Source organism: Arachis hypogaea, chromosome 6 (assembly GCF_003086295.3).
Source record: "Arachis hypogaea cultivar Tifrunner chromosome 6, arahy.Tifrunner.gnm2.J5K5, whole genome shotgun sequence".
Lineage (NCBI taxonomy): Eukaryota > Viridiplantae > Streptophyta > Magnoliopsida > Fabales > Fabaceae > Arachis > Arachis hypogaea.
This window is the reverse complement of record NC_092041.1, coordinates 40,856,743-40,879,142: the sequence shown is the minus strand read 5'-3', so window position 1 is coordinate 40,879,142 and position 22,400 is coordinate 40,856,743. Positions and strand designations below refer to the sequence as shown.

The window sequence follows — 22,400 nt, the reverse complement described above, 5'->3', positions numbered from 1 at the left end:
CCTTGCAGGTACCGTAGGTGCCTCCTGACGATGAGGCCATTGCGGCTCGCTCATAGATGTCCTACTCGGGATAGCGACATTTAAAGAACGAGGGCCGGCACGACGTAAAAAAAAAGAGGTGCAACACGAGGACTTCCCAGGAGGTCACCCATCCTAGTACTACTCTCGCCCAAGCACACTGAACTGCGGAGTTCTAATGGGATCCGGTGCATTAGTGCTGGTATGATCGCACTTATTATAGTTCGCTCAGACAATTTTCTTAACCATGCTGTGCGAGAGAGCGTAACATTATCCTCGAAGCCTTGTGGGTACCGTAGCTGCCTGCCGAGGATGAGGTCATTGCGGCTCGCCCTTAGGTGTCCTACTCGTAATTGCGTCATTTAAAGAATAAGGGTCGGCACGACGTTAAAAAAAAAAGAGGTGCAACACGAGGACTTCCCAGGAGGTCACCCATCCTAGTACTACTCTCGCCCAAGCACACTGAACTGCGGAGTTCTAATGGGATCCGGTGCATTAGTGCTGGTATGATCGCACCTATTATAGTTCGCACACACAATTTTCTTAACCATGCTGCGCGAGAGAGCGTAACACTATCCAGGAAGCCTTGCGGGTACCGTAGGTGCCTGCCGAGGATGAGGTCATTGTGGCTCGCCCTTAGGTGTCCTACTCGGGATATCGTCATTTAAAGAACGATGGTCGGTACGACGTAAAAAAAAAAAGAGGTGCAACACGAGGACTTCCAAGGAGGTCACCCATCCTAGTACTACTCTCGCCCAAGCAAGCTGAACTGCGGAGTTCTGATGGGATACGGTGCATTAGTGCTGGTGCGATCGCACCTATTATAGTTCGCACACACAAGTTTCTTAACCATGCGGCGCGAGAGAGCGTAACCTTATCCGCGAAGCCTTGCGGGTACTGTAGGTGCCTGCCGAGGATGAGGCCATTGCAGCTCGCACTTAGGTGTCCTACTCGTGATAGCGTCATTTAAGGAACGAGGGTCGGCACGACGTAAAAAAAATAATAAAAAGAGGTGCAACACGAGGACTTCCCAGGAGGTTACCCATCCTAGTACTACTCTCGCCCAAGCACGCTGAACTGCAGAGTTCTGATGGGATCCGGTGCATTAGTGCTGGTATGATCGCAGCTATTATAGTTCGCACACACAATTTTCTTAACCATGCGGTGCGAGAGAACGTAACACTATCCGCGAAGGCTTCCGGGTACCGTAGGTGCCTGCGAGGATGAGGCCATTGCGGCTCGCCCTTAGGTGTCCGACTCGTGATAGCGTCATTTAAAGAACAAGGGTCGGCACGACGTTAAAAAAAAAAGAGGTGCAACATGAGGACTTCCAAGGAGGTCACCCATCCTAGTACTACTCTCGCCCAAGCACGCTGAACTGCGGAGTTCTGATGGGATCCGGTGCATTAGTGTTGGTATGATCGCAACTGTTATAGTAGTTCGCACACAATTTTTTTAACCATGCGGCGCGAGAGAGTGTAACACTATCCAAGAATCCTTGTGGGTACCGTAGGTGCCTGCCGAGGATGAGGTCATTTAAAGAACGAGGGTCGGTACGACGTAAAAAAAAAAGAGGTGCAACACGAGGACTTCCCAGGAGGTCACCCATCCTAGTACTACTCTCGCCCAAGCACGCCGAACTGCGGAGTTCTGATGGGATCCGGTGGATTAGTGCTGGTATGATCGCATCTATTACAGTTCACACACACAATTTTCTTAACCATGCGGCGCGAGAGAGCGTAACACTATCCGCGAAGCCTTGCGGGTACCATAGGTGCCTGCCGAGGATGAGGCCATTGCGGCTCGCCCTTAGGTGTCCTACTCGGGATAGCGTCATTTAAAGAACGAGGGTCGGCACGACATAAAAAAAAAAGAGGCGCAACACGAGGACTTCCCAGAAGGTCGCCCATCCTAGTACTAATCTCGCCCAAGCACATTGAACTGCGGAGTTCTGATGGGATCCGGTGCATTAGTGCAGGTATGATCGCACCTATTATAGTTTCCACACACAATTTTCTTAACCGTGCGGCGCGAGAGAGCGTAACACTATCCGCAAAGCCTTGTGGGTACCGTAGGTGCCTGCCGAGGATGAGGCCATTGCGGCTCGCCCTTAGGTGTCCTACTCGAGATAGCGTCATTTAAAGAACGAAGGTCGGTACAACGTAAAAAAAAAAGAGGTGCAACACGAGGACTTCCCAAGAGGTCACCCATCCTAGTACTACTCTCGCCCAAGCACACTGAACTGCGGAGTTCTGATGTGATCCGATGCATTAGTGCTGGTGTGATCGCACCTATTATAGTTCGCACACACAATTTTCTTAACCATGCGGTGCGAGAGAGCGTAACACTATCCGTGAAGCCTTGCGAGTACCAATGGTGCCTGCCGAGGATGAGGCCATTGCGGCTCGCCCTTAGGTGTCCTACTCGGGATAGCGTCATTTAAAAAACGAGGGTCAGCACAACGTAAAAAAAAAAAAGAGAGGTGCAACACGAGGACTTCCCTGGAGGTCACCCATCCTAGTACCACTCTCGCCCAAGCACGCTTAACTGCGGAGTTCTGATGGGATCCAGTGCATTAGTGCTGGTATGATCGCACCTATTATAGTTCGCACACACAATTTTCTTAACCAGGGCGAGATAGCGTGACACTGTCCGCAAAGCCATGCGGGTACCGTAGGTGCCTGCCGAGGATGAGGCCATTGCGGCATGCCCTTTGGTGTCCTACTCGAGATATCGTCATTTAAAGAACGAGGGTCGGCACGACGTAAAAAAAAAAAGAGGTGCAACACGAGGAATTCCCAGGAGGTCACCCATCCTAGTACTACTCTCGCCCAAGCACGCTGAACTGCGGAGTTCTGACGGGATCCGGTGCATTAGTGCTGGTATGATCGCACCTATTATAGTTCGCACACACAATTTTCGTAACCATGCGGTGCGAGAGAGCGCAACACTATCCACGAAGCCTTGCGGGTACCGTAGGTGCCTGCCAAGGATGAGGCCATTGTGGCTCGCCCATCGGTGTCCTACTCGGGATAGCGTTATTTAAAGAATGAGGATCTGCACAATGTAAAAGAAAAAAAGAGTTGCAACACGAAAAAAAAAAGAATAGTTGCAACACGAGGACTGATGACAAGTCATCATATACCCATTTTTCAATCTAATTTCACTTGTTTTATTAGTCTTTATGCACTTTCTTGCATCCTAAGTAAGTGATTTGGAATGAAAATGCATAACTTCTTTAAATCAAGCAACTACCATTTAATTGATACTAACTCATGAGGTTTAAGCTAAATTTAATTGATTTTTAATTGATTTATAAGCCTTGTGAATTTAGTGATACTTTGAGTGGTTGTTTTGGTTTATTGTAGGTGAAGAAAAGAAGAAAAGAGGAAGCGTGGCTTAAGAAAGCGTGGCCCAAGGAGAAAAGAGTGTGGCGCATGGAAGGGAGGAAGCAAACATTGCCCTCCACAAGGGCACACTGCCCTCTAGGAGGGCAACATAAGGAAACAAGCTTGAGAAGCAACACTGCCCTATCCTCCTCAAGGGCGGAGCACAAATTGGTGCCATGGATCAAGGAGAGCAAAAACTCCGCCCTGCCCTCCTCAAGAGCAATATCGGGCTCATCAAAGAAATAAATTCAAAGAAAAAGCTCACCAATGCTTGCCACAAGGATCGAACACGGCACCATGAGGAAGCAAGGAACTAAGCCTTATTTTGGTGCCAAGAAAACCAAGAAAAAAGGTAGCGTGTGCATTGCCCGAGTTTCGAACGTGGAGCTTCAATGTTGGAAACATTGCCCTGCCCTCCGCAAGGGCAGGGCAGCATTTTGTGGTGCACAACCAGCGCACCAGAATGGCGCACCAAGGGAGCTTCGGCAGCAACAGCACGCACGCACGGGCAGAATCTGGCGCACCAAAAATTTCTGCCCTGCCCACCACAAGGGCAGGGCAGCATCCTGCAGCACCACACGCACCAAACACACACGCACAAGGCCGCACGCATCATTTTCTGCCCTGCCCTCCACAAGGGCAGGGCAGCCTCCTGGAAGCAACTTTTCTTGGGCTAAAAATTGGATTAAAAATCCAATTTAACTAATTTCTTCACCAAATCAAAAGCCCATCCAAATCCCAAGATCCAAGAATAGAAAGGGTATAAATAGGAGATAGTTTGATGTAATTAGGACCTTTCTTTTGAGCTTTGAATCTTTACCTTTATTTTTGAACTTTTGAACTTTCTCTTGGAGACTTCACTAAATTTCAGAGAATTGGGGAGGAGAATTGATCTCTTTTCTTCCTCGTTCTTGCTTGAACATTTTTACTTTTCTTGTTTGAGTTTTGGGTGTGAAGAATTGAGGAAATTCTGTCTCAATCTCCATTCAAAATCTCTTTAATTCCTCTTCTGCATAATTGAGTTCAATTTCATTTCCTTTACTGCTTCTTCTTTAAATTCTGGTTAATTGCTTTGTGAACTTGGATCTGGGAAGGCAATTGAGATCTAGACTTTGCTATCTAGTCTCTTGAGTCCTGAGATCCCATTTTCCTTTTTGGTTCTTCTGTGAACCCCTGCTGCAATTTAATTTCATTTCCTGTTTAAATTCTATTTACTCCCAATTCATTTTCTGCTTTATTACTTGTTGCAATTCACTTTCCCTTGCTGAAATTCTGAATTCCCAATCCCCAACCCCCTTTTTCTATTCAAGCAATTTATATTTCTTGCACTTTAAGTTACTGCAATTTACATTTCTTGCACTTTAAGTTTCAGTCATTTAATTTCTTGTTCTTTAAGATTCAGCATCTTTTACTTTCAGTTATCTTTAATTTCTGCAATCCATCCCTCTCCCTTTACATTTCCTGCTATTTACTTACTGTTGGCTACAAAATCACTCAACCAATACTTGATTCGCTTGACTAAATCAACCACTAAACTAAAATTGCTCAATCCTTCAATCCATGTGGGATCGACCTCACTCCCGTGAGTTTTATTACTTGATGCGACCCGGTACACTTGCCGGTGAGTTTTGTGTTGGATCGTTTTCCACACATCAAGTTTTTGGCGCCGTTGCCGGGGATTGAAATAGATTGACAATGATTAAGTGAAGGGGAGGTCTAGATCAAGCACTTTTTCTTTTCTGTTTCTTTAATTTTTGACTAACACACTAACTGTTTGAATTTTTGCTTAAACTAACTAAAACTTCATTCTAGCAATAGATTGAAGTTTCACTGGTTTTCTGGATCTGTGTGTTTATTGTTGTGTGTTTGTATGTCAGGTACAGGAAGATCTTCCCCTATCCTCTTTGAAATTGACCAAAGAACTCTTCGAAGAATAAGAAGAGCTGAAAGAGGGAAGAACGTTATTGGAGAGGAAGAATCTGAGGAGGAATTCCAAGAAATGGAAGGAGATCCATCAAATCTCAATCAACCAGGAGGAGGGGCCAACAATAACCCACAACAAAGAAGAGTACTGGCTTCCTACACATTTGCAAATGCTAAACACTGTGGGAGTAGCATTCTTACTCCTAATATCAATGCAAACAACTTTGAACTAAAGCCACAACTCATCACTTTGGTTCAAAACAACTGCTCTTTTGGAGGAGGGCTGATGACAAGTCATCATATACCCATTTTTCAAGCTAATTTCATTTGTTTTGTTAGTCTTTATGCACTTTCTTGCTTCTTAAGTAAGTGATTTGGAGTGAAAATGCATAACTTCTTTAAATCAAGCAACCACCATGAAATTAATGTTAATCCATGAGGTTTAAGCTAATTTTAATTGAATTTTAATTGATTTATAAGCCTCTTGAATTTAGTGATACTTTGAGTGGTTGTTTTGGTTTATTGTAGATGAAGAAAAGAAAAAAAGGAAAAGCGTGGCCTAAGGAGGTGTGGCCCAAGGAAGAGAAAGTGTGGTCAAAGAGAGAAGAAGTGTGGCGCACAACATGAGGAAGGGCAAGCATTGCCCTCCACAAGGGCACACTGCCCTCTAGGAGGGCAACATAAGGGAACTAAGCAGAGAAGGCAACTCTGCCCTGCCCACTACAAGGGCAGAGCACAATTTTGTGCCTTGGAATCAAGAGGAATAAAATGTTGCCCTGCCCTCCACAAGGGCAGTATCAGGCTCACCAAGGGAGAAAATCAAAGGAAAATGTCTCCAAATGCTTGCCACAAGAGTTGGACACGGGACCATGAGGAAGCTAGGTACTAAGGTCCACTACTGTGCCAAGAAACCAAGGAAAATGACTTAGCGTGTGTCTCTGCTCGGATTCGAACACGGGACTGCATTTTGGAAACACTGCCCTGCCCTCCACGAGGGCAGGGTAGCATTTTGTTGGTGCACAACTCTGGCGCACCAAGAAGTGAATCTGGCGCACCAAATCACTACCCTGGCAGCATCAGCGCGCACCACACTCGATCCTGGCAGCACCATATTTTTCTGCCCTGCCCTCCGCGAGGGCAGGGCAGCATCTTGTGCACCAAGACTCAATTCTGGCGCATCACAGCTTGAATCTGGCAGCACCAAGCACGCATCGTGGCACATTTCTGGCGCACCAGTTTTTCCTGCCCTGCCCTCCGCGAGGGCAGGGCAGCGTTTTGCGCACCAAGACTGCACCAAGCCGCACCAAGCCGCACCAAGCAAGCACCAACACGCATCAAATCCTAACCTACCCTCCACAAGGGCAGGGCAGCCTCCTGGAAGCTATTTTGTGGGCCGAAAATTTAATTCAAAATCCATTTTAATTCATTTCTTCACCAAATCAAAAGCCCATCCAAATCCCAAAATCCAAGAATAGAAAGTGTATAAATAGGAGCTAGTTTGATGTAATTAAGACCTTTTGCTTAGCTTTTGAATTTTGCACTTTCTTTTGAGCTTGGAATTTTACTTTTGCACTTTGGAACTTCTCTTGGTGTCTTCACTGAGATTTCAGAGAATTGGGGAGGGGAATTGATCTCTCTTCTTCCTCATTCTTGCTTGGGTCTTTTTAATTTCCTTGTTTTGAGTTTTGGGTGTTACGAATTGAGGAAATTCTGTCTCAATCTCCACTCAAGAACTCTTTAATTTCTCTTCTGCATAATTGAACTCATTTACATTCCCTTTACTGCTTCTTCTTCAATTCCTTGTCAATTGCTTTGTGAACTTGGATCTGGGAAGGCAAATTGAGATCTAGACTTTGCTTTCTAGTCTCTTGAGACCTGAGATCCCATTTTACTTTTGGTTCTTCTGTAAACCCTGCTGTACTTTAACTTCATTTTCTATTTGAATTTCAGTTTATTCCAATTCATCTTCTACTTTATTAATTGTTGCAATTTACTTTCTCTTTGTTTAGATTCTGCAATCCCAGTCCTCAAATCCCTTTTACATTCAAGCAATTTACATTCCTTGCCATTTAAGTTACTGCAATTTACATTTCTTACACTTTAAGTTTCAGTCATTTAATTTCTTGTTCTTTAAGATTCTGCAAGTTTACTTTCTTGTTCTTTAATTTACTGCAATTTCCCTTCTCCCTTACATTCCAAGCAATTTATATTCTGTTAAATACAACCCACTCAACCAAAACTTGATTCGCTTGACTAAATCAACCACTAAACTAAAATTGCTCAATCCTTCAATCCCTGTGGGATCGACCTCACTCATGTGAGTTATTATTACTTGATGCGACCCGGTACACTTGCCAGTGAGTTTTGTGTTGGATCGTTTTTCACACATCAAGGGCTATTGGAGGACCCAAATCAACACTTATCTACCTTCTTGAGGATTTGTGATACTGTCAAAACCAATGGTGTGCCTCCTGACAACTACAAGTTATTGCTCTTTCCATTCTCTCTCAGAGACAAAGCCACTCAATGGCTAGAAACATTTCCAAAGGAGAGCATCAACACTTGGGATGACTTGGTGAGCAAGTTTCTTGCCAAATTTTATCCCCCTCAAAGGATCATAAGATTGAAGACTGAGGTGTAGACATTCACTCAACTGGAGGCTGAAAATCTATATGAAGCATGGGAAAGGTATAAGGCACTACTGAGGAAATGTCCACTAGAGATGTTCACTGAGTGGGACAAGCTGCAGAACTTCTATGAGGGACTTACTTTGAAGGCTCAAGAAGCACTTGATCATTCAGCTGGGGGCTCATTACAACTCATGAAAACTATACAGAAAGCTCAAAATCTCATTGATATGGTGGCTAATAACCAATATTTCTTTGCTCACCAAAGGCAACGCCAACCATCACAAAGGAAAGGAGTAATGGAGTTGGAAGGAGTGGATTCAATCTTAGCTCAAAACAAAATGATGCAGCAGCAAATTCAGCAACAATTTGAGCAAATGGCCAAAAGAATTGATGGCTTGCAAGTTGCATCAGTGAGTGCCACAAGTCAACCATCAACTACTTGGGGGCAAAATGAAGAAATTCAAGAGGAGCAACAGCAAGAGCAAGTCCAATACCTGCACAACCAAAATCCTGGAACAAATGAAGTCTATGGAGATACTTACAATCCTTCTTGGAAGAACCATCCCAACCTCAGATGGGGAGACAACCACAATCAAATTCGGCAGCCATGGCAAAGGAACTCAACTCAAAAAAATTGGAAAAACACAAACCACAACAACCAGCCAAACACTAACCAAAACACGTACAGAAAACCACAAAATACTTATCCCAACTCTAACCATTATCCACCCAATAACCACCCAACTAACCAAAACACCTATCATCATCCATCAACACCCCAAAACCAACCAATCTCACAAGACTCTCAGAGGATCACTAATCTAGAGATGCTCATGGAAAAGATGATGAAGAACCAAGAATTGACAACAAAGAACCAAGAAGCTTCCATGAAGAACCTAGAGAGGCAGATTGGGCAAATCTCCAAGCAAATTTCTGTTGAAAAACCATCAAGCTCACTACCAAGTGACACCATTCCTAATCCAAAAGAGGAGTGCAAGGCAATACAGTTAAGGAGTGGAAAAATCCTGCTGAAAGATGAAGAAGCCACTAAGAAACCCAAGGAAAGTGACAAGAAACAACATGAGAAAGAGGCAGCCAATGATGAAGATGCAACAGCAAACAATCCCTCTCAAAATCAACCTCAAGAAAAAGAAGATAGACCACGAAATCTGAAGAAGGGAAAGCAGATCATGGAAGAACCAAATCCAAGACAACATCAAGTGGAGAAAAGCTTGACACCTCCACTGCCTTATCCCCAAAGATTCCACAAAGAGACTAAGGACCAACACTTTTCTAAATTCCTAGAGACTTTCAAGAAGCTGGAAATCAACATACCTTTGGCTGAAGCATTGGAGCAAATGCCTCTGTATGCCAAGTTCTTAAAGGAACTCATCAACAAGAAAAGAGACTGGAATGAGAAGGAGACGGTAATGCTCAGTGAAGAATGTAGCGCTGTGTTACAAAAAGGAATCCCACCAAAGTTTAAGGATCCAGGGAGTTTTGTAGTATCATGCACCATAGGCGATTTAACCTTGGACAAAGCTCTCTGTGATCTTGGAGCTAGCATCAACTTAATGCCCCTGTCCATGATGAGGAAGCTTGCTATAGAAGAACTCAAACCCACCAGGATGTCACTAGTCATGGCCGACAGATCAATCAAGACACCCAATGGAATTGTGGAAAATCTGTTAGTGAAGGTTGGGAAGTTTATCTTTCCTACGGATTTTGTGATCTTGGACACCGACGAGGAAGGAAACAATTCAATCATCTTGTGAAGACCATTTCTAGCAACTGCAAGAGCCATTATAGATGTGGAAAAAGGAGAAATGATCTTTAGAGTACACAATGAGCAAATGATCATAAATGTTTTCAAGTCAATGCAACACCTTCCTGAGCAAGAAGATTACCTGAGAGTGGATATGATAGAAAGCCTGGTGGAAGAAATATTAGACACTAGTCAGCATGAGCAAGAAGAAGAAATTAATCAAGAGACAGTAGAGGAACACGTAGCTGAGATATCTATTGACAAGGAGGTGAACCCAAGCAAGAAGAAAGAGGTGCATAAACAAGAACTGAAGCCATTACCTACTCATCTCAAATATGCATTCCTAGGCACATCAGAAAGTTTCCCAGTGATCATCAATTCATCCCTGACAAAAAAGGAAGAAGGAGAGCTTCTTGATGTACTCAGAGCTCACAAGGACGTTTTAGGATGGACCATCGATGATCTGAAAGGCATTAGCCCAGTAGTATGTATGCATAAAATTCTCTTGGAGGATAATTTCAAAGCAGTAGTTCAACCTCAGAGAAGGTTAAATCCTGCAATGAAGGAAGTTGTCCAGAAGGAAGTAATGAAATTGTGGAAAGCAGGGATAATATATCCTATCTCTGATAGTCCATGGATAAGCCCAGTCCAAGTGGTACCAAAGAAGGGAGGAATGACAGTCATTGTTAATGAGAAGAATGAACTCATTCCAATAAGAACTGTGACAGGATGGAGGATGTGTATTGATTATAGGAGGCTGAATGATGCCACACGCAAAGATCATTTCCCACTTCCTTTCATTGATCAGATGCTTGAAAGATTAGCCGGCCATGCTTACTATTGCTTCCTGGATGGCTATTCTGGGTATAATCAGATAGTGGTAGATCCAAAGGACCAAGAAAAGACTTCATTCACATGTCCGTTTGGAGTTTTTGCTTATAGAAGAATGCCATTTGGACTATGCAATGCCCCAGCCACTTTTCAAAGGTGTATGCTCTCCATTTTTTCAGATATGGTCGAAAAGTTTTTAGAGGTTTTCATGGACGACTTTTCTGTTTTTGGTGACAATTTCAATACTTGCCTGAAACATCTAACTCTTGTTTTGAAATGGTGCCAAGAAACTAATTTGGTTTTAAACTGGGAAAAGTGCCATTTCATGGTGCCTAAGGGGATTGTTCTTGGTCACAAAGTTTCAAGAAAAGGGATAGAGGTCGACAAGGCAAAGGTGGAAATTATAGAGAAGCTTCCCCCACCAACTAATGTGAAATCTGTTAGAAGTTTCTTGGGACATGCAGGATTTTATAGAAGGTTTATCAAGGATTTTTCTAAAATAGCTAAACCTTTGAGTAATCTATTAATGATTGATAATCCTTTTGTTTTTGATGAAAACTGCCAGCACGCTTTTGAAACTTTAAAACATAAACTCACAACAGCACCAATTATCACACCCCCGGATTGGGAATTACCCTTTGAACTCATGTGTGATGCGAGTGATATTGCAATTGGTGCTGTGCTTGGACAAAAAAGGGGAAACTTGCATCATGTCATATATTATGCAAGTAAGGTGTTGAATGAGGCTAAAAAAAATTACACCACAACAGAGAAGGAATTGTTAGCTATAGTTTATGCGTTTGATAAGTTTAGATCATACTTGATAGGATCTAAAATTGTGGTTTATACTGACCATGCTGCCCTCAAGTATTTGATGTCAAAGCAGGATGCTAAACCAAGACTTATCAGGTGGATACTACTTCTACAGGAGTTTGACATTGAGGTAAGGGACAGGAAAGGTACTGAGAACCGAGTTGCTGACCATTTGTCAAGGTTGCCACAAGAAACAATTCAAGAAGCCTAACAACCTGTGAATGAAAGCTTCCCAGATGAACATCTTCTGCTGATCCAACAAATACCGTGGTTCACTGATATAGCAAACTACAAAGTGGGGAGGAAGATACCTCAAGAATTCACTAAGCAACAAGTGAAGAAGCTAATCAATGAGGTGAGAAAGTTTTTGTGGGATGAACCGTATCTGTTCAAAAGATGTTCTGATGGAATAATTAGGAGATGTGTCCCTGAGAGTGAAATAAGAGATATATTGTGGCATTTCCATGGCTCAGCTTATGGTGGACATTTTGGTCCAGAAAAGACAGCTGCAAAGATATTGCAAAGTGGTTTTTATTGGCCGACTATCTTCAAAGATGCCAGAGAGTTTGTCCACCAATGTAATGAATGCCAGAGAGCAGGAGGATTGACAAGAAGGAATGAGATGCCGCAGAATTTCATTTTGGAATTAGAATTATTTGATCTATGGGGCATTGATTTCATGGGACCCTTCCCCCCTTCCTACTCTTTCAGATATATCTTGAGAGCAGTGGAGTATGTTTCAAAGTGGGTGGAAGCCATAGCCACAACTACCTGTGATGCACAAATTGTCCTTCAACTCCTCAAGAAACACATTTTCACTAGATATGGAGTACCCAAGGGTCTTATCAGTGATGGTGGTGGTCATTTTTGTAACAAACAAATGGAGAAACTTCTTCATAAATATGGAGTTATTCATAAAGTAGCCACACCATATCACCCTCAGACTAATGGGCAGGCTGAATTAGCAAACAGAGAATTGAAGAAAATCCTAGAGAAAACAGTAGGTAGCACAAGAAAGGATTGGGCTAGGAAGTTGGAAGATGCACTCTGGGCGTACAGGACAGCTTTCAAAACTCCCATTGGGAAGTCCCCCTTTCAGCTATTATATGGCAAATCTTGTCATCTCCCTGTAGAGCTTGAACATAAAGCCTTTTGGGCTACTAAACTTCTAAACCTTGATTCTGAAGCAGCAGGGGAGAAAAGGTTGTTGCAGCTAAATGAGCTAGATGAATTTAGGCTAGAAGCCTATGAAAATACCAAGATATACAAGGAAAAAGCCAAGAAGTGGCATGACAGGAAGATTTTGAAGAAAGAATTCAAACCTGGACAACAAGTACTCTTGTACAACTCACGACTCAAGATATTCCCTGGCAAGCTTAAGTCTAAGTGGACTGGTCCATATTTGGTAACTAAGGTCTTTCCTTATGGGAGTATTGAATTGCTAGATGAAGCAACAAAGAGTCGATTCACAGCAAATGGTCACAGAGCAAAGCCATACCTAGGAGGACAATGGAACAAGGAAAAAGAAGTTCAGAACCTAAATCCTTCTTGAAGTAAAAACAGAGGAATGTCAAGCTAGTGACAATAAAGAAGCGCTTGTTGGGAGGCAACCCAACCTGAGGTAGTTTTCGTTTCATAGCTTTTTCAATAAAAAGGTTGAATAATTGGTATGTACTGCAAGGAGCTAAGTTTGGTGTTGCACACCAAAACAATTTCAGGGAGAATGAAAGATTATAAGTTTGGTGTTCCACCAAAAATCTCATTTAAAAACACATTTTCACCTCTTGCATAATGCTAGCTCCAAGCAACCAAACAAATTATTCAACTGTTTAACTGCTTTCTAGTTTTAATTCCATAACCTTTAGCAAGGACACAAGGTTTCACATATGGTTAACTTGTTGCATCAGAGACTGTGGCAAACAATTAAGTTTGGTGTTCCCACACCAAAATAAATTCAGGAGCCACATTCAATTTATGCATACTAACCATGTAATTAAGGGCTTGAGAAGCAAGCAACTTTGAGAATTATGCAGGACATGAGTCAACAATTGAAGATATTGTGCATCTTAACTCAAAGAAAACACAGCAGAAGGAAGAATCAAAGGGCTGCAACTTCAAAGGTTGTATCTAAACTTAATCCTTGTTGCTGTGAATTGTTTTGAACATGGAAACCATTATATATCCTGCTAAAGTGTTCATCTAGTTGCAAGTGAAGTTGTTTGATTAAGTATGATAATCTGCATAATGCTTGTCATTCATCACTTAGCTTTAAATTTTGTTTTGTTTCCCATTTGCTTGAATAAAAGAGAATTGTTTGAATTGGAAAGTAAATATCCAATGTTGCTTAAGTAGAATGGAAATTAATGGTGGTATATGTGTCTGATTAAATGCCTAACTCATAAAATAATTGCTGCATAATATCATTTTCATTGAAGTGTGAGCTAGCTTGCTGTTATAAAGGTTCCTATCAGTAAAGAAAAAGCCCTTGAGAACAAAAATAAAGAAAAGGAAGAAGAAAAAGCCAATGTGGCAAGAAAAACAAAGAATAAAGGCTGGACACCAATAGCTTGGACCCTAGGACACATGCCTGTGGTGTTCTTGTACTAAGATATGCTTGGATAAGTAAATTCTGAGGGGTATTTCAAAACCCGGTCACTTAGATCAACTGATTTGGGATGGCCAATTGAAAGTCCACAATAAAGAGCAACCTAGATATAGAACATTTAGTTATCCAAAGAGATGCTGGGCATCATTGATCCTAGGAGGAAATAGTGAGCCATGTGTCTGTGGTGGAGAGATGTTGAGTAAAATTAAAGCCAAAGGCTACTACAGCATTTGACACCAAGCCTTCAAAGAATAATAAGCTTGTTAAGCAAAATAAGAAAAGAAAAGTTAGCAAGGGAGCAAGTAAAGAGTAAATCTTATAACAGCAAGTTTAGTAAGCCTTTAAGGAAAAATGTATAGTATGTAACAGCAAAAATAATTGAGTTATCATTGTCTGCATAAAAACTCCATGAATCAAGTTCTGCTATATGCCTAATAAGGATATGTTTTCTTTTCTTGTTCATTTCATTTTCTCTTAGTTTTGATGCTTGCTTGGGGACAAGCAAGATTTAAGTTTGGTGTTGTGATGACAAGTCATCATATACCCATTTTTCAAGCTAATTTCACTTGTTTTATTAGTCTGTATGCACTTTCTTGCATCCTAAGTAAGTGATTTGGAATGAAAATGCATAACTTCTTTAAATCAAGCAACTACCATTAAATTGATACTAACTCATGAGGTTTAAGCTAAATTTAATTGATTTTTAATTGATTTATAAGCCTTGTGAATTTAGTGATACTTTGAGTGGTTGTTTTGGTTTATTGTAGGTGAAGAAAAGAAGAAAAGAGGAAGCGTGGCTTAAGAAAGCGTGGCCCAAGGAGAAAAGAGTGTGACGCATGGAAGGGAGGAAGCAAACATTGCCCTCCACAAGGGCACACTGCCCTCTAGGAGGGCAACATAAGGAAACAAGCTTGAGAAGCAACACTGCCCTGCCCTTCTCAACGGCGGAGCACAAATTGGTGCCATGGATCAAGGAGAGCAAAAACTCCGCCCTGCCCTCCTCAAGAGCAATATCGGGCTCATCAAAGGAATAAATTCAAAGAAAAAGCTCACCAATGCTTGCCACAAGGATCAAACACGGCACCATGAGGAAGCAAGGAACTAAGCCTTATTTTGGTGCCAAGAAAACCAAGAAAAAAGGTAGCGTGTGCATTGCCCGAGTTTTGAACGCGGAGCTTCAATGTTGGAAACATTGCCCTGCCCTCTGCAAGGGCAGGGCAGCATTTTGTGGTGCACAACCAGCGCACCAGAATGGCGCACCAAGGGAGCTTCGGCAGCAACAGCACGCACGCACGGGCGGAATTTGGCGCACCAAAAATTTCTGCCCTGCCCACCACAAGGGCAGGGCAGCTGATAACTACGATTTTAGGAAATTGTACAATCGGCAAAAATTCCTTCCGGCAAGTGCACCGGTTATCGTCAAGTAAAAACTCACAATAGAGTGAGGTCGAATCCCACAAGGATTGGTTGAGTGAGCAATTCGGATTAGAAGTGTGTTCTAGTTGAGCGGAATCAAGATTTAGATGAGAATTGCGGAATCTTAAATTGCATGAATTAAAGAGCGAGAAGCTAAATTGCTGAAATTAAAAAGGGATCGGGGTGATTGCATGAATTTAATTGCAGAATGTAAAGAGAAAGTGTAGATCAGAAATGGGGAATTCATTGGGTTTCAGGAGATATTGAGATCTCCGAATCAAAACATTTTTATCCCTTCCTCAACCAATGCATTCATTGAATTTTGCTTGGCAATCTTATATGATTGGATCCCAATCCCTTGGCTCACTAATTCTCTCTAAAAACAAACAAATTCCCAATCCCTTGGTTTAAATGTTCATAAGAAGAGATGATGCTTGATCACTGATTATACCACACAGTTTTATGAACCACAATTTGGTAGGATTACATGTCACAATATCCATCCAAACCCCAATCCAATTCACTGTGAGAAAGCTTCTCTAGCATGAATCCTCCATTCCTTTCCCAAGGTTCCGAAGGATTCCAATTATGGATAGTTTCTTTCCCAAGACAACTAACCAATGGAATTAGATCGAAAAGCTTTCTAACAAAAATTCAAGAGAAAAGATTGAAGAAGAAGATAAAAACTATTATTGATTCATTGAATTACAATAGAGCTCCCTAACCCAATGAAAGGGGTTTAGTGAGTCATAGCTCTGAATTCAATTACAAAACGTATGAAAACTAGCAAAATGATCAAAAGTAAAAGTCCTTTCTAACTTAAATTCTATCCTATTTATACACTTTCTAAATTGAGCTTCTGTTGTGTTTCTTGGGCTTTGAGGCCTTTCCTTGATTTCCTTTTGCTTTGGGTTTATGATCCATAATCCTGATGAGGCTGCTGATCCAATTCTGTAACATTCATTGAGCAAACTTAGTGATAAACAAGTAATGACACATGACTCAACAAATTGAAATTCCAGACTCATCAATTCTTCAGGCCCAATCCCATAAACCATGATATTCAATTGGGTTTCATACCAGATTATGTTTAAGTCAATGTTTGTGCTCAAATGCTAACTTAAACTGCAATATCTTTGGCCCAGAAACCCTCTCAAAAAGTGGCGTTTAAGTTGCAGTTTAAGCTTCAGTTTAAGGTTAAACTGAAGCTTAAACGTGGAAATGGAAGAAAGCAAACACGGAGTGTGAAATGTCGAACACGTTTAAGCTTCAGTTTAAGGTTAAACTGAAGCTTAAACGTGGAAATGAAGAAAGCAACCCTGGAGGAGAAATTGGGTCGAACACGTTTAAGCTCCAGTTTAAGGTTAAACTGGAGCTTAAACGTGGAAATGCTTCCTGGAGGGTGAAATGTCAAACACGTTTAAGCTCCAGTTTAACCTTAAACTGGAGCTTAAACGTGGAAATGAGAAAGCAAACCCTGGAGTAGAAAAATAGTCGAACATGTTTAAGCTCCAGTTTAAGGTTAAACTGGAGCTTAAACGTGGAAATGAGAAAGCAAACCCTGGAGTAGAAAAATAGTCGAACACGTTTAAGCTCCAGTTTAAGGTTAAACTGGAGCTTAAACGTGGGAATGCTCCCTGGTGCATTTCTCATTTCTGGCGTTTAACTTCCAGTTTAAGGTTAAACTGGAGGTTAAACGCCAGTTTCAGCTCTTCTCAGCCTTCACAATTTTGGCGTTTAAGCTCCAGTTTAAGCTTAAACTGGAGCTTAAACGCCACTTCCCAGCATTATATGGCTTGGTAGTTTAAGTTCTAGTTTAAGCTTAAACTGGAACTTAAACTCCACATGTGATATTCAAGCTTCCTTTATTGATTTTGTTGCTTCCTTGCCTAGCCTCTTCTTCCCTGAAATCATCCAAACAACTGCATCAAAGTCTTGCAAAATTTCATGAGAATTCTTCCATGCATAGCATTCAAGTAATATAACTAAAAACTCATGGAATTTGCATCAAAATCATACTGTTTGGATGGTTCATTGCTTTGTTATTCATTTAACCATTCTTGGTTACTTTAAGCTCAAGAAAGTGCATAAAACAACTAAAACTAACAGAAAATGCTAGTGAAACTAGCCTAAGATGCCTTGGCATCAGCAGCATCCTGCAGCACCACACGCACCCAACACACACGCACAAGGCCGCACGCATCATTTTCTGCCCTGCCCTCCACAAGGGCAGGGCAGCCTCCTGGAAGCAACTTTTCTTGGGCTAAAAATTGGATTAAAAATCCAATTTAACTAATTTCTTCACCAAATCAAAAGCCCATCCAAATCCCAAGATCCAAGAATAGAAAGGGTATAAATAGGAGATAGTTTGATGTAATTAGGACCTTTCTTTTGAGCTTTGAATCTTTACTTTTATTTTTGAACTTTTGAACTTTCTCTTGGAGACTTCACTAAATTTCAGAGAATTGGGGAGGAGAATTGATCTCTATTCTTCCTCGTTCTTGCTTGAACATTTTTACTTTTCTTGTTTGAGTTTTGGGTGTGAAGAATTGAGGAAATTCTATCTCAATCTCCATTCAAAATCTCTTTAATTCCTCTTCTGCATAATTGAGTTCAATTTCATTTCCTTTACTGCTTCTTCTTTAAATTCTGGTTAATTGCTTTGTGAACTTGGATCTGGGAAGGCAATTGAGATCTAAACTTTGCTATCTAGTCTCTTGAGTCCTGAGATCCCATTTTCCTTTTTGGTTCTTCTGTGAACCCCTGCTGCAATTTAATTTCATTTCCTGTTTGAATTCTATTTACTCCCAATTCATCTTCTGCTTTATTACTTGTTGCAATTCACTTTCCCTTGCTGAAATTCTGAATTCCCAATCCCCAACCCCCTTTTTCTATTCAAGCAATTTATATTTCTTGCACTTTAAGTTACTGCAATTTACATTTCTTGCACTTTAAGTTTCAGTCATTTAATTTCTTGTTCTTTATGATTAAGCATCTTTTACTTTCAGTTGTCTTTAATTTCTGCAATCCATCCCTTTCCCTTTACATTTCCTTCTATTTACTTACTGTTGGCTACAAAATCACTCAACCAATACTTGATTCGCTTGACTAAATCAACCAATAAACTAAAATTGCTCAATCCTTCAATCCCTGTGGGATCGACCTCACTCCCGTGAGTTTTATTACTTGATGCGACCCGGTACACTTGCCAGTGAGTTTTGTGTTGGATCGTTTTCCACACACCAAGGACTTCCCAGGAGGTCACCTATCCTAGTACTACTCTCGTCCAAGCACGCTTAACTGTGGAGTTCTGATGGGATCCGAAGCATTAGTGCTGGTATGATCGCACCTATTATAGTTCGCACACAAAAGTTTCTTAACCATGCGGCGCGAGAGAGCGTAACACTATCCGCGAAGCCTTGCAGGTACCGTAGGTGCCTGCCGAGGATGAGGCCATTCCGGCTCGCCCTTAGGTGTCCTACTCGGGATAGCATCATTTAAAGAACGAGGGTCGGCACGACGTAAAAAAAAAGAAAAAAAAGAGGTGCAACACGAGGACTTCCCAGGAGGTCACCCAACCTAGTACTACTCTCGTCCAAGCATGCTTAATTGCAGAGTTCTGATGGGATCCGGTGCATTAGTGCTGGTATGATCGCACCTATTATAGTTCGCACACACAATTTTCTTAACCAAGGCGCGAGATAGCGTAACACTATCCGCAAAGCCATGTGGGTATCGTACATGCCTGCCGAGGATGAGGCCATTGCGGCTCACCCTTAGGTGTCCTACTCGAGATATCGTCATTTAAAGAACGAGGGTCGGCACGAGGTAAAAAAAAAAAAGAGGTGCAACACGAGGACTTCCTAGGAGGTCACCCATCCTAATACTACTCTCGCCTAAGCACGCTGAACTGCGGAGTTCTGATGGGATCCGATGCATTAGTGCTGGTATGATCGCACCTATTATGGTTCGCACACACAATTTTCTTAACCATGCGGCGCGAGAGAGCGTAACACTATCCGCGAAGCCTTGCGGGTACCGTTGGTGCCTGGCGAGGATGAGGCCATTGCGGCTCGCCCTTAGGTGTCCTACTCGGGATTGCGTCATTTAAAGAACGATGGTCGGCACGAAGTAAAAAAAAAAAAAGAGGTGCAACACGAAGACTTCCCTGGAGGTCACCCATCCTAGTACTCTCTCGCCCAAGCACGTGCTGGTATGATCGCACCTATTATAGTTCACACACAAAATTTTCTTAACCAGGGCGCGAGATAGCGTAATACTATCCGCGAAGCCATGCGGGTACCGTAGGTGCCTACCGAGGATGAGGCCATTGCGGCTCGCCCTTTGGTGTCCTACTCAGGATAGCGTCATTTAAAGAACGAGGATCGGCACGACGTAAAAAAAAAGACGTGCAACACAAGGAATTCCCAGGCGGTCACCCATCCTAGTACTACTCTCGCCCAAGAGTGCATAACTGCAGAGTTCTGCTGGGATCCGGTGCATTAGTGCTGGTATGATCGCACCTATTATAGTTCGCACACAAAATTTTCTTAACCATGCGGCGCGAGAGAGCGTAACACTATCCGCGAAGCCTTGCAGGTACCGTAGGTGCCTGCCGAGGATGAGGCCATTCTGTCTCGCCCTTAGGTGTCCTACTCGAGATAGCGTCATTTAAAGAATGAGGGTCGGCACGACGTAAAAAAAAAGGAAAAAAAAAGAGGTACAACACGAGGACTTCCCATGAGGTCACCCATCCTAGTACTACTCTCGCCCAAGAATGCTTAACTTCGGAGTTCTTATTGGATCCGGTGCATTAATGCTGGTATGATCGCACCTATTATAGTTCGCACACACAATTTTCTTAACCATGCGGCGCGAGAGAGGGTAACACTATCCGCGAAGCCTTGCGGGTACCGTAGGTGCCTGCCGAGGATGAGGCCATTGCGGCTTGCCCGTAGGTGTCCTACTCGGGATAGCGTCATTTAAAGAACGATGGTCGGCACGACGTATAAAAAAAAAGAGGGGCAACACGAGGACTTCCCAAGAGGTCACCCATCCTAGTACTACTCTCGCCCAAGCATGCTTAACTGCGGAGTTCTGATGGGATCCGGTGCATTAGTTCTGGTATGATCGCACCTGTTATAGTTTGCACACACAATTTTCTTAACCATGCGGCGCGAGAGAGCGTAACACTATCCGCGAAGCCTTGCGGGTACCGTAGGTGCTTGCCGAGGATGAGGCTATTGCGGCTCGCTCTTAGGTGTCCCACTCGGGATAGTGTCATTTAAAGAACGAGGGTCGGCACGACGTAAAAAAAAAAAGAGGTGCAACACGAGGACTTCCCTGGAGGTCACCCATCCTAGTACTACTCTCGCCCAAGCACGCTTAACTATGGAGTTCTGATGGGATTTGGTGCATTAGTACTGGTATGATCGCACCTATTATAGTTCGTACACACAATTTTCTTCACCATGCGGCGCGAGATAGCGTAACACCATCCGCGAAACCATGTGGGTACCCTAAGTGCCTGCCGAGGATGAGGCCATTGCGGCTCGACCTTAGGTGTCCTACTCGGGACAGCGTCATTTAAAGAACGAAGGTCGACACGACGTAAAAAAAAAGAGTTGCAACACGAGGATTTCCCAGGAGGTCACACATCCTAGTACTACTCTCGCCCAAGCACGCTTAACTGCGAAGTTCTGATGGGATGCGGTGCATTAGTGCTGGTATGATCGCACCTATTATAGTTCGCACACACAATTTTCTTAACCATGCGGTGCGAGAGAGTGTAACACTATCCGCGAAGCCTTGCGGGTACCGTAGGTGCCTGCCGAGGATGAGGCCAATGCGGCTCGCCCTTAGGTGTCCTACTCGGGATAGCGTCATTTAAAGAACGAGGGTCGGCACGACGTAAAAAAAAAGAGTTGCAACACGAGGACTTCCCAGGAGGTCACACATCCTAGTACTACTCTCGCCCAAACACACTTAACTGCGGACTTTTGATGGGATCCGGTGCATCAGTGCTGGTATGATCGCACCTATTATAGTTCGCACATGAAATTTTCTTAACGATGCGGCGCGAGAGAGCGTAACACTATCCGCGAAGCCTTACAGGTACCGTAGGTGCCTGTTGAGGATGAGGCCATTCCGGCTCGCCCTTAGGTGTCCTACTCGGGATAGCGTCATTTAAAGAACGAGGGTCGGCACGACGTAAAAAAAAAAAAGAGGTGCAACACTAGGACTTCCCTGGAGGTCACCCATCCTAGTACTACTCTCGCCCAAGCACGCTTAACTATGGAGTTCTGATGGGATCCGGTGCATTAGTACTGGTATGATGGCACCTATTATAGTTCGCACACACAATTTTCTTAACCATGCGGCGCGAGAGAGTGTAACACTATCCGCGAAGCCTTGCGGGTACCTAAGGTGCTTGCCGAGGCTGCGGCCATTCCGGCTCGCCCTTAGGTGTCCTACTTGGGATAGCGTCAATTAAAGAACGAGGGTCGGCCCGATGTAAAAAAAGAAAGAGTTGCAACACGAGGACTTCCAAAGAGGTCACCGATCCTAGTACTACTCTCGCCCAAGCACGCTTAACTGCGGAGTTCTGATGGGATCCGGTGCATTAGTGCTGGTATGATCGCACATATTATAGTTCGCACACACAATTTTCTTAACCATGCGGCGCGAGGGAGCGTAACACTATCCACGAAGCCTTGCGGGTACCGTAGGTGCCTGCCGAGGATGAGGTCATTGCGGCTCGCCCTTCGGTGTCTTACTCGGGATAGAGTCATTTAAAGAACAAGGGTCTGCACGACGTAAAAAAAAGAAGAAAAAAAAGAGGTGCAACAAGAGTTCTTCCCCGGAGGTCACCCATCCTAGTACTACTCTCGCCCAAGCACGCTGAACTCCGGAGTTCTGATGGGATCTGGTGCATTAGAGCTGGTATGATCGCACCTACTATAGTTCGCACGCACAATTTTCTTAACCATGTGGTGCGAGAGAGCGTAACA

The 22,400-nt window shown here is 43.1% G+C and overlaps 20 non-coding genes and 2 pseudogenes across 20 annotated transcripts; all 22 read right to left on the bottom strand.

Moving 5' to 3' along the window:
• Positions 1-115: 115 nt before the first annotated feature.
• LOC112698948 (5S ribosomal RNA) lies at positions 116-234 on the bottom strand. Its single transcript, XR_003152076.1, has one exon. It is a non-coding gene; the product is annotated as a 5S ribosomal RNA (ribosomal RNA).
• Positions 235-417: 183 nt separating this feature from the next.
• On the bottom strand, positions 418-536 carry LOC112698810 (5S ribosomal RNA). The gene has a single exon (XR_003151946.1). It is a non-coding gene; the product is annotated as a 5S ribosomal RNA (ribosomal RNA).
• Positions 537-719: 183 nt separating this feature from the next.
• Positions 720-838, bottom strand: LOC112699377 (5S ribosomal RNA). Its single transcript, XR_003152451.1, has one exon. It is a non-coding gene; the product is annotated as a 5S ribosomal RNA (ribosomal RNA).
• A 189-nt stretch (positions 839-1,027) lies between these two features.
• LOC112699049 (5S ribosomal RNA) lies at positions 1,028-1,146 on the bottom strand. The gene has a single exon (XR_003152173.1). It is a non-coding gene; the product is annotated as a 5S ribosomal RNA (ribosomal RNA).
• A 182-nt stretch (positions 1,147-1,328) lies between these two features.
• LOC112699287 (5S ribosomal RNA) lies at positions 1,329-1,447 on the bottom strand. Its single transcript, XR_003152370.1, has one exon. It is a non-coding gene; the product is annotated as a 5S ribosomal RNA (ribosomal RNA).
• Positions 1,448-1,590: 143 nt separating this feature from the next.
• Positions 1,591-1,709, bottom strand: LOC112699108 (5S ribosomal RNA). Its single transcript, XR_003152229.1, has one exon. It is a non-coding gene; the product is annotated as a 5S ribosomal RNA (ribosomal RNA).
• A 182-nt stretch (positions 1,710-1,891) lies between these two features.
• On the bottom strand, positions 1,892-2,010 carry LOC112699084 (5S ribosomal RNA). The gene has a single exon (XR_003152206.1). It is a non-coding gene; the product is annotated as a 5S ribosomal RNA (ribosomal RNA).
• Positions 2,011-2,192: 182 nt separating this feature from the next.
• Positions 2,193-2,311, bottom strand: LOC112699146 (5S ribosomal RNA). Its single transcript, XR_003152264.1, has one exon. It is a non-coding gene; the product is annotated as a 5S ribosomal RNA (ribosomal RNA).
• A 186-nt stretch (positions 2,312-2,497) lies between these two features.
• Positions 2,498-2,616, bottom strand: LOC112698798 (5S ribosomal RNA). Its single transcript, XR_003151935.1, has one exon. It is a non-coding gene; the product is annotated as a 5S ribosomal RNA (ribosomal RNA).
• A 179-nt stretch (positions 2,617-2,795) lies between these two features.
• On the bottom strand, positions 2,796-2,914 carry LOC112698763 (5S ribosomal RNA). The gene has a single exon (XR_003151902.1). It is a non-coding gene; the product is annotated as a 5S ribosomal RNA (ribosomal RNA).
• Positions 2,915-18,622: 15,708 nt separating this feature from the next.
• On the bottom strand, positions 18,623-18,741 carry LOC112699523 (5S ribosomal RNA; annotated as a pseudogene).
• Positions 18,742-18,931: 190 nt separating this feature from the next.
• Positions 18,932-19,050, bottom strand: LOC112699104 (5S ribosomal RNA). Its single transcript, XR_003152225.1, has one exon. It is a non-coding gene; the product is annotated as a 5S ribosomal RNA (ribosomal RNA).
• Positions 19,051-19,232: 182 nt separating this feature from the next.
• Positions 19,233-19,351, bottom strand: LOC112699209 (5S ribosomal RNA). Its single transcript, XR_003152322.1, has one exon. It is a non-coding gene; the product is annotated as a 5S ribosomal RNA (ribosomal RNA).
• Positions 19,352-19,796: 445 nt separating this feature from the next.
• Positions 19,797-19,915, bottom strand: LOC112699452 (5S ribosomal RNA; annotated as a pseudogene).
• A 192-nt stretch (positions 19,916-20,107) lies between these two features.
• Positions 20,108-20,226, bottom strand: LOC112699064 (5S ribosomal RNA). Its single transcript, XR_003152187.1, has one exon. It is a non-coding gene; the product is annotated as a 5S ribosomal RNA (ribosomal RNA).
• A 183-nt stretch (positions 20,227-20,409) lies between these two features.
• Positions 20,410-20,528, bottom strand: LOC112699002 (5S ribosomal RNA). The gene has a single exon (XR_003152128.1). It is a non-coding gene; the product is annotated as a 5S ribosomal RNA (ribosomal RNA).
• Positions 20,529-20,711: 183 nt separating this feature from the next.
• LOC112699129 (5S ribosomal RNA) lies at positions 20,712-20,830 on the bottom strand. Its single transcript, XR_003152248.1, has one exon. It is a non-coding gene; the product is annotated as a 5S ribosomal RNA (ribosomal RNA).
• A 181-nt stretch (positions 20,831-21,011) lies between these two features.
• Positions 21,012-21,130, bottom strand: LOC112699161 (5S ribosomal RNA). The gene has a single exon (XR_003152278.1). It is a non-coding gene; the product is annotated as a 5S ribosomal RNA (ribosomal RNA).
• A 181-nt stretch (positions 21,131-21,311) lies between these two features.
• LOC112699361 (5S ribosomal RNA) lies at positions 21,312-21,430 on the bottom strand. Its single transcript, XR_003152437.1, has one exon. It is a non-coding gene; the product is annotated as a 5S ribosomal RNA (ribosomal RNA).
• A 184-nt stretch (positions 21,431-21,614) lies between these two features.
• LOC112699142 (5S ribosomal RNA) lies at positions 21,615-21,733 on the bottom strand. The gene has a single exon (XR_003152260.1). It is a non-coding gene; the product is annotated as a 5S ribosomal RNA (ribosomal RNA).
• Positions 21,734-21,916: 183 nt separating this feature from the next.
• On the bottom strand, positions 21,917-22,035 carry LOC112699127 (5S ribosomal RNA). The gene has a single exon (XR_003152246.1). It is a non-coding gene; the product is annotated as a 5S ribosomal RNA (ribosomal RNA).
• A 192-nt stretch (positions 22,036-22,227) lies between these two features.
• Positions 22,228-22,346, bottom strand: LOC112699335 (5S ribosomal RNA). The gene has a single exon (XR_003152417.1). It is a non-coding gene; the product is annotated as a 5S ribosomal RNA (ribosomal RNA).
• Between the last annotated feature and the right edge of the window lie 54 nt (positions 22,347-22,400).